The following is a 14,849-nucleotide window of genomic DNA, read 5'->3' as shown; positions in this document are numbered from 1 at the left end:
TAGCATTGCAGGTGTTTGATTTGTCATTGCATGAAGAGTTGAATGCACAAAAAGAAAATTGTCCACCTTGTGCTGTAGAGGAATGTCCTCCTTGTCCATAGCTTTAACGGAGTTCTTGAAGGTTTAGATAAATCTTTTGGCTAACACATTCATTGCTGGGTGGTGATGGGCTGACTTAAAATGTTTGATGCCATTTTTCTTCACAAATGGTTGGAATTCTTCTGACGAGTATTGTGGTCTGTTGTCATTTGCAATTTGTTCTGGTAAGCCATTTCTGGTGAAGATAGTCCTCTGGGCGGAGACAGCAAAGGTGGTTGACTTCATTGGTATAACCTCCAGCCACTTCAAATGAGCATCCACTGCAATCAGAAACATGGAGTCCATGAGTGGCCCAGCAAAGTTGATATGTACTCTTTGCCATGACGACAGTCACTCCCGCAGGTGTAAAGCTGCCTGTAGGGGTGCATTTTGAACTTTTGGTATCCTGAACAGCTTTTGGCCAAGTCTTCGATCTGTTTATCCGTTCCCTTCTCAAGCACCTTCTGATTAGCATTAAGCAGCTGTGACAGCCTCTGGTTACTGCTGGTAGTTGCTTGTTGTTGTCACACTAAGAGATAGAGTGCCAGTTTCATTGGATTTTTCTCAACCATTCATTATCCGAGAAGTGCTGGCCCTCCATTTTTCAGTACATAAAGCTCTAACTGCTGTGTTTGGCCTCCATTCATCACATTTACCTTCAGTTTGCCTTTGGGAGATATATTTTTGGCAGTGTAGTTCTTCAGTATCACTGAGGTCTTCCCTAATGGTATCTTAGAAAACAGTAGTCAGCCTCTGGAATTATAGACAAAGTTAACTATGTGTCTAGATCCATTTTCAGTTTTACATTGGACACATCTATTGTGATCCAGATGATTTTGTGATCTACCTCATTTATACTATGCAGTTCTAGGCATGACAGTTCATCTTTGTTCGACTCAATGTAGTCTGATTCTGTTTTACATCCACTAACAGTTTTGTTTTTAAGCCTTTTCACTCAATTGTGCTTTTTGTCTGCCTTGCACACTCTCACTATGTATCCTCATCTGTGACACTTCCTGTGGAGTTTTTCCTTTGAACTGACAGTTATTTACAACGTGGGAGGATTTGCCACATCGATTGGCATTTTGCACCTTTCGGGGACGTTTTGTACATTTCACATTCTAACCTCCTTTTCTGTAGTTCTGCTGCATCCTTTGCTGCAGTCTCTAATGATATTGCAATGTCAATGCCTGTTCTGAGGTTAGGTCTCTAGCTTTGACTATGCATGCCACATACAAGCCTGTTCCTTAATGTATTAGAAAGTCCGTCTCTAAAGTCACAGTTCAGGTTCACACAGTAATGTTCACACAGCTCTGCAATGTATTCAGAAATGCTTTCATCTTTTGACTGGTTTCTTTGGTAAAATCCACATCTCTCAGCAATTACCAGGAGTTTCGGGCTCAAGTGATTTTATAAAATTGTAACAATTTTATCGAATGACTTGCTTGCTGGCTTTTCAGGGGTTATTGGGCTGCGTAAGAAACTGTACGTTCTTGGACCCATTAAACTAAGAAGTGTAGGGGTTTTCGTTTGTTCCTCCACATTGCTTGCATTACAATACAGTTCAACCCTCCAGATATATGACTCAATGCCTCATTAGCACTATCAAACTCACTATCAGCTTTCCTGACTGAAGCCAACGCCACATTATTTTCACTTTAGATTCAACACGTCTTTTACTGTTACTCATTTCTTTGTTAGTGTCTGTGATGGCCTTCTTGTGCTGTTTTGTCCCATAATTGTGCCATAACTGTCGGCGCAGTTCGTGATATTTTCTGACATTCAGGTTCATACTTATCGCCAATTTGTTGTGTCTGTGCACAACAACATATCAATGAAATAGAAGCACTTATGCGGGAGGTGGCTTTAATTGGTGTCACATTGCTGTCAGTGAATCATCACTGACAGATAAGTCTGGTGACTGCAATGGGTCCATCTTGTTGGGCGCAATTGACTCAGGCATGTTATTTGTTTCCTTATCAGGTATCTGGTTCACATGATGTCTCCTTATCTGATCTCCAACATCCACTGTGTGTGTACATCAGTGGTCCATTTCTTGGAGCTATCCTATCAGGTGTCCACTCAGAGAATGTTATCTTAGATAAGTCACCTACCAAACCTGATACCACTCCACAGGTCCAGAGATATGACGAGAACATTATTATTGACAAGACACCTGACAAACCTGATGCACTCCATAGGTCCAGACGTGCTATTCTGAAAGAAACAGAGCACCACCCAAAAGACTGAACCTTTAGAACTGTGAAGTTTTTATGGACTGTTATCATGAAAGCATGTTTATTTGGAATCAAGTCAAGTCAAGTCAAGTCACTTTTATTGTCATTTCGACCATAACTGCTGGTACAGTACATAGTAAAAATGAGACAATGTTTTCTCAGGACCATGGTGTTACACGACACAGTACAAAAACTAGACTGAACTACGTAAAAAACAACATAGAAAAAAAACTACATTAGACTACAGATCTACCCGGGACTGCATAAAGTGCACAAAACAGTGCAGGCATTACAATAAATAATAAACAGGACAATAGGGCAGTAAGGTGTCAGTCCAGGCTTTGGGTATTGAGGAGTCTGATAGCTTGGGGGAAGAAACTGTTACATAGTCTGGTTGTGAGAGCCCGAATGCTTCGGAATACGGGTCCATGAAAGGGATATTGAATGTTTTGTACATACACAGTTTTATGATGCACTAAGCTAAAGGGGGAGGAAGTATAATGTATGGATCTATTTCTTTTAGAACAATGATACCCCCCTTAGCACTATGTATTGTCTATTGTCTATACGTGCACTGTTGTCTACACGTGTGCATTGCACTCTCTCTCTTACTGCAATGTGAATACACCAGTGTGGTAAACCATGTATATCTGTCTGGACATGCCCCCCTGCTGACTGCTCCTGTGGCTCCTCCCACAGACCCCTGGATAAAGGTGATAGTGTCTCTACTCCTCCCACAGTTATCCAGCATGGACGTGCTCCGTTTTACTGCTAATAAAAGTCTTTTGGTATTTAGTCTACTTCCAGTCTTTTGGAGTTATTGATAGTGCATCAACCAGTTAAAGCTATCTCCCATGTGAATGCTTTTATTTGATTGATATGTAGATGTGCACAACACAACAGGTGCCTCCTCCACAACATCAACTGACAAACCATCTGTGTTCATATCTCCATTGACTCCTTTCTGTTTGGCCTTCCATTCATCCAGCTGGTCTTTGGTCTTTGCATCTACTTTCACAAATAGTTTTTTGTCTCCCACCTGAATTTCTCTGCCTCCATCTCCGTTGGCTTCATTGCAGGGAATATGGCATGCAAATGGTAGATAGATCTCAAATCAGGTTGTAATTGTCTCAGCTACTTACACCCCCACAATGCTGGTCCTCCTGATTTTACTACATACAAGCCCAATGTGGCTTGTTGATTGCTGTATTTCACTGTTACAATGTCATTCCCACAGGAGTTTTCTTTCTCCAATACAAGTTCTTAGTTCAATGTCTATAGGCTTCAGTTCAGTATCTTTGAAACGCTGTTCAAACACATTTTTGTGAAATGACTGAAACAGCTGAACCAGTGTTCAATTCCATTTTAATTAATTTGTCATTCATTTCTGGTGTAAGCCATATTGCTTGTCTATTGTTAATTTTCACATGGTAAATCTCAAAGTTACACAGTCCTGTGTCACTCTCATCATTATCAGATTTTTCATCAACAACATGCAGATTAGTGCTCTATTTGAAACTGCACCTTGACTTTTTCTCTTCCCTGTCTAATCGATTTTTTTTCTGTCTGTCATGCTCTTTGTATGTGTCTTTTGTTGCATTTTCTGCAAGTTTTGCCTTTATACCTGCGTTGTCTGGTGTCTGTGAGCTCCTGTCACAACTGTACACAATTCATTTGGCCAGGCAGGCCTCTATCTAGATGCTGCAATTTTGTTCACACTCGCTTTTATTCCTGACTGCAACTCAATTGCATCTCTACGGTTTCTATTGAAACAGCAATTTCAACTACGCTTTTCTATGTAAGTTGTGCTTCACTTAGGAGTCAGCTTTTGTAGGCTTCCTTGTAAAATTCAACACACTAAGTGGTTTCTCAGTGTATCATTAAGCCGATCATTGAACTGACAATGCTCAGACAATCTCTTCAATTCAGCCACATAAACTGACATAGATTCCCCTTCCTTTTGATTCTGCTCATGAAACCTAAAATGTTCTGCAATCAACAATGATTTCTGCTCTGAGTGTTCCTGCACTATTTTAACAATAGCAGCAAGGCTCATTTTGACCAGAGCAGTTTAACTTAAAGCAAACTGTATGCCTTTAACCCAATGCACTAGGCAAAACTGGAACTCATTTCACACGAAACATTCATGTGTTTCAAACTTCAGTTCCATTAGCTCAGCTATATTCCAGTTATATTTGGTATAATCAAATGTGTCAAAATCTCTGATGTAAACCACCATTTCTGCTTTTTTAAAATTATTATTATCACCTGCTACTCACTCTTTATGAACTGTGAATTCTTCCATTTGTTAGCTTTTTTGTTAACTTGACACGATCTGCATGTGCTGGGCTGTGTTTTTTACTCGCCATTTCTTGCTGCACTTTTTTTTAGTTCAAATGTCTTGCTGGACTTCAACAGGATGGTAGACATCTTTCATTCATTTAAAAAAACAACTTATCACCACTGTTATGTTTTGTAACTTAAGAACGTTAAACTAATTTAAAGGAAGACACGGGAGTCCGAACTGTGAGTTTAATTTCATGATAACTTTAAGCGAGTTGCACACCTGTTACATAGTGGTGTAATGATGTATGCAATACATGTATTTATACATAAAATTAATTATTTAAACGAACATGAATGCTTAATCAAGTGAGACATATATACACAAGATTAACATGAGGAAATCTGCAGATGCTGGAAATTCGAACAACACACACAAAATGCTGGTGGAACACAGCAGGCCAGGCAGAATCTATAGGGAGAAGTGCTGTCGACGTTTTGGGCTGAGACCCTTCGTCAGGACTAACTGAAAGGAAATATAGTAAGAGATTTGAAAGTAGGAGGGCAAGGGGAAAATGTGAAATGATAGGAGAAGACCGGAGAGGGTGGGGTGAAGCTGAGAGCCAGAAAGTTGATTGGCAAAAGGGATACAGAGCTGGAGAAGGGAAAGGATCATGGGACGGGAGGCCTAGGGAGAAAGAAAGGGGGAGGGGAGCACCAGAGGGAGATGGAGAACAGGCAGAGTGATGGGCAGAGAGAGAAAGAAAAAAAAAGGGAGGGGAAAAAGTAACTAAATATATCTAAATATATCAGGGATGGGATAAGAAGGGGAGGAGGGGCATTAACAGAAGTTAGAGAAGTCAATGTTCATGCCATCAGGTTGGCGGCTACCCAGCCGGTGTATAAGGTGTTGTTCCTCCAACCTGAGCGTGGCTTCATCTTGACAGTTGAGGAGGCCATGGTGATGCACCATCAATAACTCACTCTGAGATGTAAAGGTGAGATATCGGCTTTTATTGACTGGAAGAAGGAACAAGCAGTGGTTGACCACCATACTACATCCTGGAGACTGAGAGGCCGGGCTCAGGCCTCAATCGCCTTTATACAGGGGTCTGTGGGAGGAGCCACAGGAGCAGTCAGCAGGGGGTGTGTCCAGACAGGTATATGTAGTTCACCACATTCACCACCCCTTTGTTTTAAAAAGAGTCCCCATGTGGCGAAGTTTCTTACAGGTTAAGTCTAACAGGTGGTCGAATCTGTCGCTGCGTTCTACGTAGCACCGGCTGTGATTGCACAGGTGCCGGTGGTGGTGATTACACAGGTGCCGGTGGTGATTGCACAGGTACCGGTGGTGGTGATTGCACAGATGCCGGTGGTGGTGATTGCACAGGTGCCGGTGGTGGTGATTGCACAGATGCCGGTGGTGGTGATTGCACAGGTGCCGGTGGTGGTGATTGCACAGGTGCCGGTGGTGGTGATTGCACAGGTACCGGTGGTGGTGATTGCACAGATGCCGGTGGTGGTGATTGCACAGGTGCCGGTGGTGGTGATTGCACAGATGCCGGTGGTGGTGATTGCACAGGTGCCGGTGGTGGTGATTACACAGGTGCCGGTGGTGGTGATTGCACAGGTGCCGGTGGTGGTGATTGCACAGGTGCCGGTGGTGGTGATTACACAGGTACCGGTGGTGGTGATTGCACAGGTACCGGTGGCGGTGATTACACAGGTGCCGGTGGTGGTGATTACACAGGTACCGGTGGTGGTGATTGCACAGGAGCCGGTGGTGGTGATTACACAGGTACCGGTGGTGGTGATTGCACAGATGCCAGTGGTGGTGATTACACAGGTACCGGTGGTGGTGATTACACAGGTGCCGGTGGTGGTGATTGCACAGATGCCGGTGGTGGTGATTACACAGGTACCGGTGGTGGTGATTGCACAGATGCCGGTGGTGGTGATTACACAGGTACCGGTGGTGGTGATTGCACAGGTGCCGGTGGTGGTGATTACACAGGTACCAGTGGTGGTGATTACACAGGTGCCGGTGGTGGTGATTGCACAGGTGCCGGTGGTGGTGATTGCACAGGTGCCGGTGGTGGTGATTGCACAGGTGCCGGTGGTGGTGATTACACAGGTGCCGGTGGTGGTGATTGCACAGGAGCCGGTGGTGGTGATTACACAGGTACCGGTGGTGGTGATTACACAGATGCCGGTGGTGGTGATTGCACAGGAGCCGGTGGTGGTGATTACACAGGTACCGGTGGTGGTGATTACACAGATGCCGGTGGTGGTGATTGCACAGGAGCCGGTGGTGGTGATTACACAGGTGCCAGTGGTGGTGATTGCACAGGTGCCGGTGGTGCTTGCATCGGAGACGGTGGTTGTGCTGGTTCCGGCCTAACTGGAGGTGTCAGCCCACTAGGCGTCAGTGATTCCTCACGCATGTGCAAGGCACCTGGTATATACGCGTACGAAACACCCCGTTTATGAGTGTCGTGAGGAGTCTGTGTAGGGCCTGGTGTGCGCGGTGTCACCTCGGGTACAGGGTTCATAGTTACCGTGGAGTGTTCGGGGTAGTGGTCTGCTGCTCCTGCGGGCGCCAGGTCGCGGACGGAGACCGTGTCCTCCCGCCCATCAGGTAAGACCACGTAGGCATACTGGGGGTTCGCATGTAGAAGGTGAACCCTCTCCACCAGCGGGGAGTATTTATTACTCCTCACATGTTTCCGGAGCAGCACTGGCCCCAGGGACGTCAGCCAAACTGGTAGGGTGGTCCCAGTGACAGACTTCCTGGGAAAAGAGAATAGGCGCTCGTGAGGGGCGGCATTGGTGGACGTACATAACAGGGAGCGGATAGAGTGGAGTGCCTCAGGGAGGACCTCCTGCCATTGAGAGACCGGCAACCCTTTTGACTTAAGGGCTAAAAGTGTGGCCTTCCACACTGTGGCATTCTCCCGCTCCACCTGTCCATTTCCCCGGGGGATTATAACTCGTGGTCCGACTGGTAGCAATGCCCCTAGCCAGCAGGTACCGGCGCAGCTCGTCACTCATAAAGGAGGACCCTCTAACACTGTGGATATAGCAGGGATTTCCGAACAGAGTGAACAGCTGGCACAGGGCTTTTATGACGGATGTGGTAGTGGTGTCGGGGCAGGGAATGGCAAAGGGGAACCGCGAGTACTTGTCGATAATATTGAGAAAATAGACATTGCGGTCGGTGGAGGGAAGGGGGCCCTTAAAGTCAACACTCAGTTGCTCAAAAGGGCGGGTGGCCTTGACAAGTTGCGCCGTTTCAGGACGGTAGAAGTGTGGTTTACACTCAGCGCAGATTTGGCAGTCCCTGGTCATCATCCTGATGTCCTCCAGGGAGTAAGGCAGGTTCCGGGCTTTCACGAAATGGTAAAATCGGGTGACCCCCGGATGGCAAAGATGTGCATGAAGGGCGTATAGCTGGTCGAGCTATGCGCTAGCACACGCTCCCCGGGATAGGGCATCAGGGGGCTCATTGAGTCTGCCAGGCCGGTACAGGATATCATAGTTGTAGGTGGAGAGTTCTATTCTTCACCGCAAAATCTTATCATTTTTGATTTTGCCCCGCTGTTGGTTGCTGAACATGAACGCAACCGAGCGCTGGTCGGTCAGCAAGGTGAACCTTTTGCTGGCGAGATAGTGCCTCCAGTGCCTAACAGCCTCCACTATGGCCTGGGCTTCTTTCTCCACCGTGGAGTGCCGAATTTCAGAGCCTTGAAGGGTACGAGAAAAGAATGCTACTGGTCTGCCTTCCTGATTGAGGGTAGCAGCCGGTGTGAAATCGGAGGCGTCACTCTCTACTTGGAAGGGAATGGTCTCGTCCACCGCATGCATCGTTGCTTTGGCAATGTCCCCTTTAATGCAGCTGAAGGCCGCACAGGCCTCAGCAGAGAGGGGAAAAGTGGTAGACTTGACCAGGGGGCGGGCCTTGTCTGCGTAATGGGGGACTCATTGGGTGTAATAGGAAAAAAAACCCAGGCACCGTCTGAGGGCTTTGAGAGTGGTGGGAAGAGGGAGTTCTAACAGGGGGCAAATACGGTCGGGAATCAGGGCCAATGACCCCGTTTTCCACGACATACCCAAGGATAGTGAGTCGGGTGGTTCCGAACACACACTTGTCCCTGTTATAAGTAAGGTTCAGAGCTTCGACCACTTGGAAAAATCATTGGAGGTTGGTGTTGTGATCCGACCAGTGGTGACCGCAGATGGTGATGTTATCCAGATAGGGAAATGTGGCCTTCAGTTGGCACTGGTCCACCATCCGGTCCATTTCCCTCTGGAAGACAGAGACACCATTTGTGACACCGAAGGGGACGCGCAGGAAGTGATAGAGCCTGCCGCCTGCCTCGAAGGCGGTGTAGGGGCGGTCCTCTGGGCAGATGGGGAGCTGGTGATAAGCGGATTTCAGATCTATTGTCGAGTACACCTTGTACTGAGCTATCTGGTTGACCATATCCGCGATGCAGGGTAGGGGGTACGTGTCAAGCTGCGTGAACCTATTGATGGTTTGACTATAGTCCACGACCATCCTATCTTTCCGTCCAGTCCAAACAACAACCACCTGGGACCTCCAAGGGCTTGTGCTTGGCTCAATGATCCCCTTTCTGAGCAGCCGCTGCACATCTGACTGAATGAAGGCCCTGTCCCCCGCGCTGTACCTCCTGCTTTTAGTTGCCACAGGCTTACAGTCGGGGGTCAGGTTGGCGAACAGCGATGGGGGAGGGATCTTGAGGGTGGAGAGGCTGCAAGTGGTGTCGGTAGTGCAGCTGTCGGCATGGCACTGGGCGGGACGTGTGGTTCGGTGTGTGTGTGTGTATAAGGCAAAGTCCCACCAAACTGAGGATTCCTGACAGTGAGTGGTGGGAGGGGCCCGTCATATGCCCTAGTCGCACTTTCGAGGTGGCTCTGGAAGTCCAGCCCCAATAGCACAGGTGCGCACAGTTGAGGCATGACCAGTAGCGCAAAGTTCCTATATTCTATGCCCTGCACCACCAATGTCGCTACACAACCCACCCGGATGTCTGTGGAATGCGACCCAGAAGCCAAGGTGACCCTCTGGCTTACCGGCCGCATCATGAGTCCACAGCGTTGCACTGTGTCTGGGTCAATAAAACTCTCAGTGCTGCCCGTGTCAAACAGGCAGCTAGTCCTGTGCCCCTCCACCAGGATGTCCATCATCGACCTTGCAAGCTGGTGTGGGGCGCTTTGGTCGAGGGTCACGGTGGCCAGAGTTGAGCTGTCTTGGAGCCCGGTAAACACCGGCGGGTCGGGGGTGGGGCATGTTGATGCTGACAAAGATGGCCACCCACATCCGGGCATGCAAGATGGCGGCCCCCATGTCTCACACGGGTAGGGGGTGGGGCATGGTGACGCTGACAAAGATGGCTGCCAACATCTGGGCATGTAAGATGGCGGCCCCCACATCTCACATGCAGCGCTGCTCGACCCCACTCACGGTTTAGACTTACAGACCTTGGCGAAATGGCCCTTCATCCCACAGCTGGAGCAGGTCGCTTCTCGGGCCGGGCAGCGTTTTCGGGGATGCTTTTCGAGTCTGCAGAAATAACACAGCTCGGGCTTTTGCCTGGCCACTGCCATGGTCGGGTTTGGGGAGTTCGTGGAATTGCGTCTGGCAACGGCGTTGGCGAATTCGCTCGCGGGAACTCGCGGGGTCTGAGGCGTCCACGGAACCGGCGGGGAATTGCGTGGCTGGACAGCGTCAGCGTTGTGCAGAGCAGCCTCCAGTGTGCCAGCCATCTTGATTGCCGAGCGTAAGGTAAGATCAGCATTTTCCAGCAGCCGCTGGCGCACATACACTGACCGAATTCCTGTCACAAAGGTGTCTCGTACCAGCAGCTCCGCATGCTGTTCCACCGTGAGCGTTTTGCAGTCACAAATTCGGACGAGCGTCTTTAGAGCTCGGAGAAACTGGGTGTACGCAGCAGGCCGCTGTCGGCGTGTAGCTAAATGATGTTTTGTGTAGACGGTGTTCACCGGCCGCAGGTACTGTCTTTTGAGGGCGTCCAGTGCTCCTTCGTAGGTCGACAGGTCCCTGATAATTGAATAAACTTTTGGGGTGACCCTCGAGAGGAGAATTCTGTGCATAACAGCGGGTTCAGTTGCACAAACCTCCTCCAAGTGTGATTGGAAGCATGCAAGCCAGAGTTCAAAGGCAAGAGCTGCTTCAGGGTCTTGGGAGTCCAAATCCAATCTTTCCGGACATAAAACGGTTTCCATGTTTTAAAACTTCCAGTCAATAAAATTGATGCACCATCAATAACTCACTCTGAGACGTAAAGGTGAGATATCGGCTTTTATTGACTGGAAGAAGGAACAAGCAGTGAGTGACCACCATACTACATCCTGGAGACTAAGAGGCCGGGCTCAGGCCTCAATTGCCTTTATACAGGGGTCTGTGGGAGGAGCCACAGGAGCAGTCAGCAGGGGGTGTGTCCAGACAGGTATATGTAGTTCACTACACATGGATAGACATATCAGAATGGGAATGGGATGTGGTTTTAAAATGTGTGGCTACTGGGAGATCCTGCTTTCTCTGGCGGACCGAGCGTAGGTGTTCAGCGTAACGGTCTCCCAGTCTGCATCGGGTCTCACCAATATATAAAAGGCCACACCGGGAGCACCAGACGCAGTATACCACACCAGCCGACTCACAGGTAAAGTGTCGCCTCACCTGGAAGGACTGTCTGGGGATCTGAATGATGGTGAGGGAGGAAATGTAAGGGCAGTTGTAGCACTTGTTCCGCTTACAAGGATAAGTGCCAGGAGGGAGATCGGTGGGAAGGGATGGGGGGGGGGAATGAATGGACAAGGGAGTTGCGTAGGGAGCGATCCCTGTGGAAAGCAGAAGGAGGGGGGAGGGAAAGAGGTGCTTGGTAGTGGGATCCCGCTGGAGGTGGTGGAAGTTACAGAGAATTATATGTTGGATCTGGAGGCTGGTGGGGTGGTAGGTGAGGACAAGGGGGACCCTATCCCGAGTGGGGTGGTGGGGGGATGGGGTGAGGGCAGATTTACGGGAAATGGGAGAGATGCATTTGAGAGCAGAGTTGATAATGGAAGAAGGGAAGCCCCTTTATTTAAAAAAGGAAGACATCTCCTTCATCCTGGAATGAAAAGCCTCATCCTGAGAGCAGATGTGGCAGAGACAGAGGAATTGTGAGAAGGGGATGGCATTTTTGCAAGAGACAGGGTGGGAAGAGGAATAGTCCAGGTAGCTGTGAGAGTCTGTAGGCTTATAGTATCTCTAGAGATGGAGACAGAAAGATCAGGAAAGGGGAGGGAGGTGTCAGAAATAGAGCGGGTAAATTTGAGGGCAGGGTGAAAGTTGGAGGCAAAGTTAATGAAGTCAATGAGCTCAGCATGCGTGCAGGAGGTAGCGCCAATGCAGTCGTCGATGTGGCGAAGGGAAAGAGGGGGACAGATACCCGTATAGGTTTGGAACATGGACTGTTCTACAAAGCCAACAAAAAGGCAGTCATAACTGGGACCCTTGCGGGTGCCCATGGCTACACCTTTGGTTTGGAGGAAGTGGGAAGAGCCAAAGGAGAATTATTGAAAGTAAGAACTAATTCCGCTAGATGGAGGAGAGTGGTGGTAGAGGAGAATTGGTTAGGTCTGGAATCCAAAAAGAAGCAGAGAGCTTTGAGACCTTCCTGGTGGGGGTTGAAGTTATATAGGGACTGGACGTCCATGGTGAAAATAAGGCGGTGGGGGCTAGGGAACTTAAAATAATTGAAAAAATTTGAAGCGTGAGAAGTGTCACGAACATAGGTGGGAAGGGATTGAACAAGGGGGATAAAACAGTGTCAACTTTTTCAGAAATGAGTTCAGTAGGGCAGGAGCAAGCTGAGACAATGGGTCTACCTGGACAGGCAGGTTTGTGGATCTTGTGTAGGAGGTAGAAACAGGAAGTGCGGGGTTGGTGGCAGTGGATGGAAGATCCCCAAAGCTGATAAGGTTGGTGATGGTATAGGAGACAGTGGCCTGGTGCTCATTAGTGGGGTCATGATCAAGAGGTAAATAGGAGGAGGTATCAGAGAGTTGTCGCTGTGCCTCGGCTGGGTAGAGGTCAGACCGCCAGACTACAACAGCTGCCCCCTTATCAGTGAGTTTTATAGTAAGTTTGGGATTGGTGCGGAGGGAACGGAAAGCAGAGCGTTCGGAAAGATACAATCTATACACAAGATTACTCATTTATTACTGAAATATTAAATACTGCACTACAGACACTTGGCTTGGCCCAAACGGTCCTACTGAGCTTAGCCATTCATTGCTCATTGAGGCCTGATCTTCCAAATTGCACAGGCCTCGTGGGGATTTCATTTGATGTATAGACTGATCATCTTACCATTGTAGAACTGTTTGAAATAGCAGAGATATACATGGAATGATTTAAAGAGGAAAACTGTTACAAGTACTGTAAGATAATGCCTGTTTGCAAGCTAAATCCAGTTGAAATCTATTACTCCTGCGCAGAAGCTCTAGATTCCACAGCTAATTCAGCCATATCCCACTGAGGACATCACCTGGATATGGCAATTCCTGATTTTGTGACTGGCTTCCTGGAATGTACTTGAAAAGGTGCAGCTTACAAGCCCACCAAATAAGGGAAGGGACTTCACTGGGGCATTCACAATATTGTGTGACAAAATAGGCAATGACTTCAGTCTCTTCAGTGGTCCTTGATTGCCACGTCACATCCCCTGAGACAGAGTCAACTGAAAGCGAATCAGGAAAGGTACTGAGTGATGCCAGAGCAGTGTCCAGATCATTGGAAAACTCAAACATTTTAAGGGTAAAATAGTGTTGAATGAAAATGCCATACCCGAGTTTTACAAAGTTTTACAAGGCTCCTTATAATGTCTGTGATAAAGTAGCCAGTGAGCTAGATAGCATAGAGACTGAAGGAAGAGTGACTTGAGGGAAAGTGAGAGGACCACTATAGTTGTTGACTATAGCCTTTCCTTACTCACCAGAGATTGGGTCCTGACCTCTTCAGCCTAGCCTAACCACTCAACTGAAGCACAACTTTCATTTAAAAGAACAGTTGAAATTGCTGAATCACTGGACACAGCTGTCAGTGACACAATTGAGTTGCAATCAGGAATGAAAGTGAGCATGAACAATATTGAAATGTCTAACGAGAAACCTGCCTGGACAAACAAATTGTGTTATCATTGTGGCAGGGATACACATACATCAGACCAATGTAGGTTTAAAGGCAAAACTTGCAGAAAAAGCAACGAAGTAGGACACATACAAAGAGCATGCTAGGCGGACAAAAATAAATGGATTGCATATGGAAGATAAAAAGATACAAGGTCATGTTGCAGTTCCTACTGCACTATTATTCATTCTGTTGGTAATGATGAGAGTGACACAGGACTGAGTAGCCTTGAGATTTACCAGGTGAAAACTAACAAGAGACTAGCAATATGAAATACACCAGAAATGGATGGGAAAGGAATTGAAATGGAATTGGACACTGGCTTGGCTGTTTCAGTCATTCCGCAAAATGAGTTTGAATAGCCTTTCAAAGGTAGTGTTCTGAAACCTCCAGATATCCAACTAAGAACTTATACTAAGGAAAGATGATCCTGTGGGAATGACATTCATAACAGTGAAATACAACAACCAACAAGCCACACTGGGCTTGTACGTGGTAAAAACAGAAGGGCCAGCATTGTGGGGATGTGAGTGGCTGAGACAAAAGCAACTTGATTGCCATGTCACATCCCCTGAGACAGAGTCAACAGAAAGTGAAACAGGAAAGATACTGGATGATGCCAGAGCAGTGTCCAGATCATTGGAAAACTCAAACATTTTAAGGGTAAAATCGTGTTGAATGAAAATGCCATACCTGAGTTTTACAAAGTTTTACAAGGCTCCTTATAATGTCTGTGATAAAGTAGCCAGTGAGCTAGATAACATAGAGACTGAAGGAATTTTTTCCAAGGTTAAGTGGAGTCCATGGGCAATGCTAGTGGTCCCAGTAGCCAAGAAGAATGGGTCTGTCAGGATCTGTGGTGATTTGAATGTCACCACCAGCCCTATACTGAAAGAAGATCAATACTCTCTGTGCAGGATAGGCAGTCTTTGCAAACCTTTCTTGAGGGAAACACTTCAGCAAACTAGACTCAGCTGAGGCCTGCCTACTGATGGAGATGGAAGAAGAGTCCAAAGTGTTTCTCACCACAATCACTC

The sequence above is a fragment of the Hypanus sabinus genome, chromosome 14 (genome assembly GCF_030144855.1).
Source record: "Hypanus sabinus isolate sHypSab1 chromosome 14, sHypSab1.hap1, whole genome shotgun sequence".
NCBI lineage: Eukaryota > Metazoa > Chordata > Chondrichthyes > Myliobatiformes > Dasyatidae > Hypanus > Hypanus sabinus.
This window is presented reverse-complemented; position numbering follows the sequence as displayed.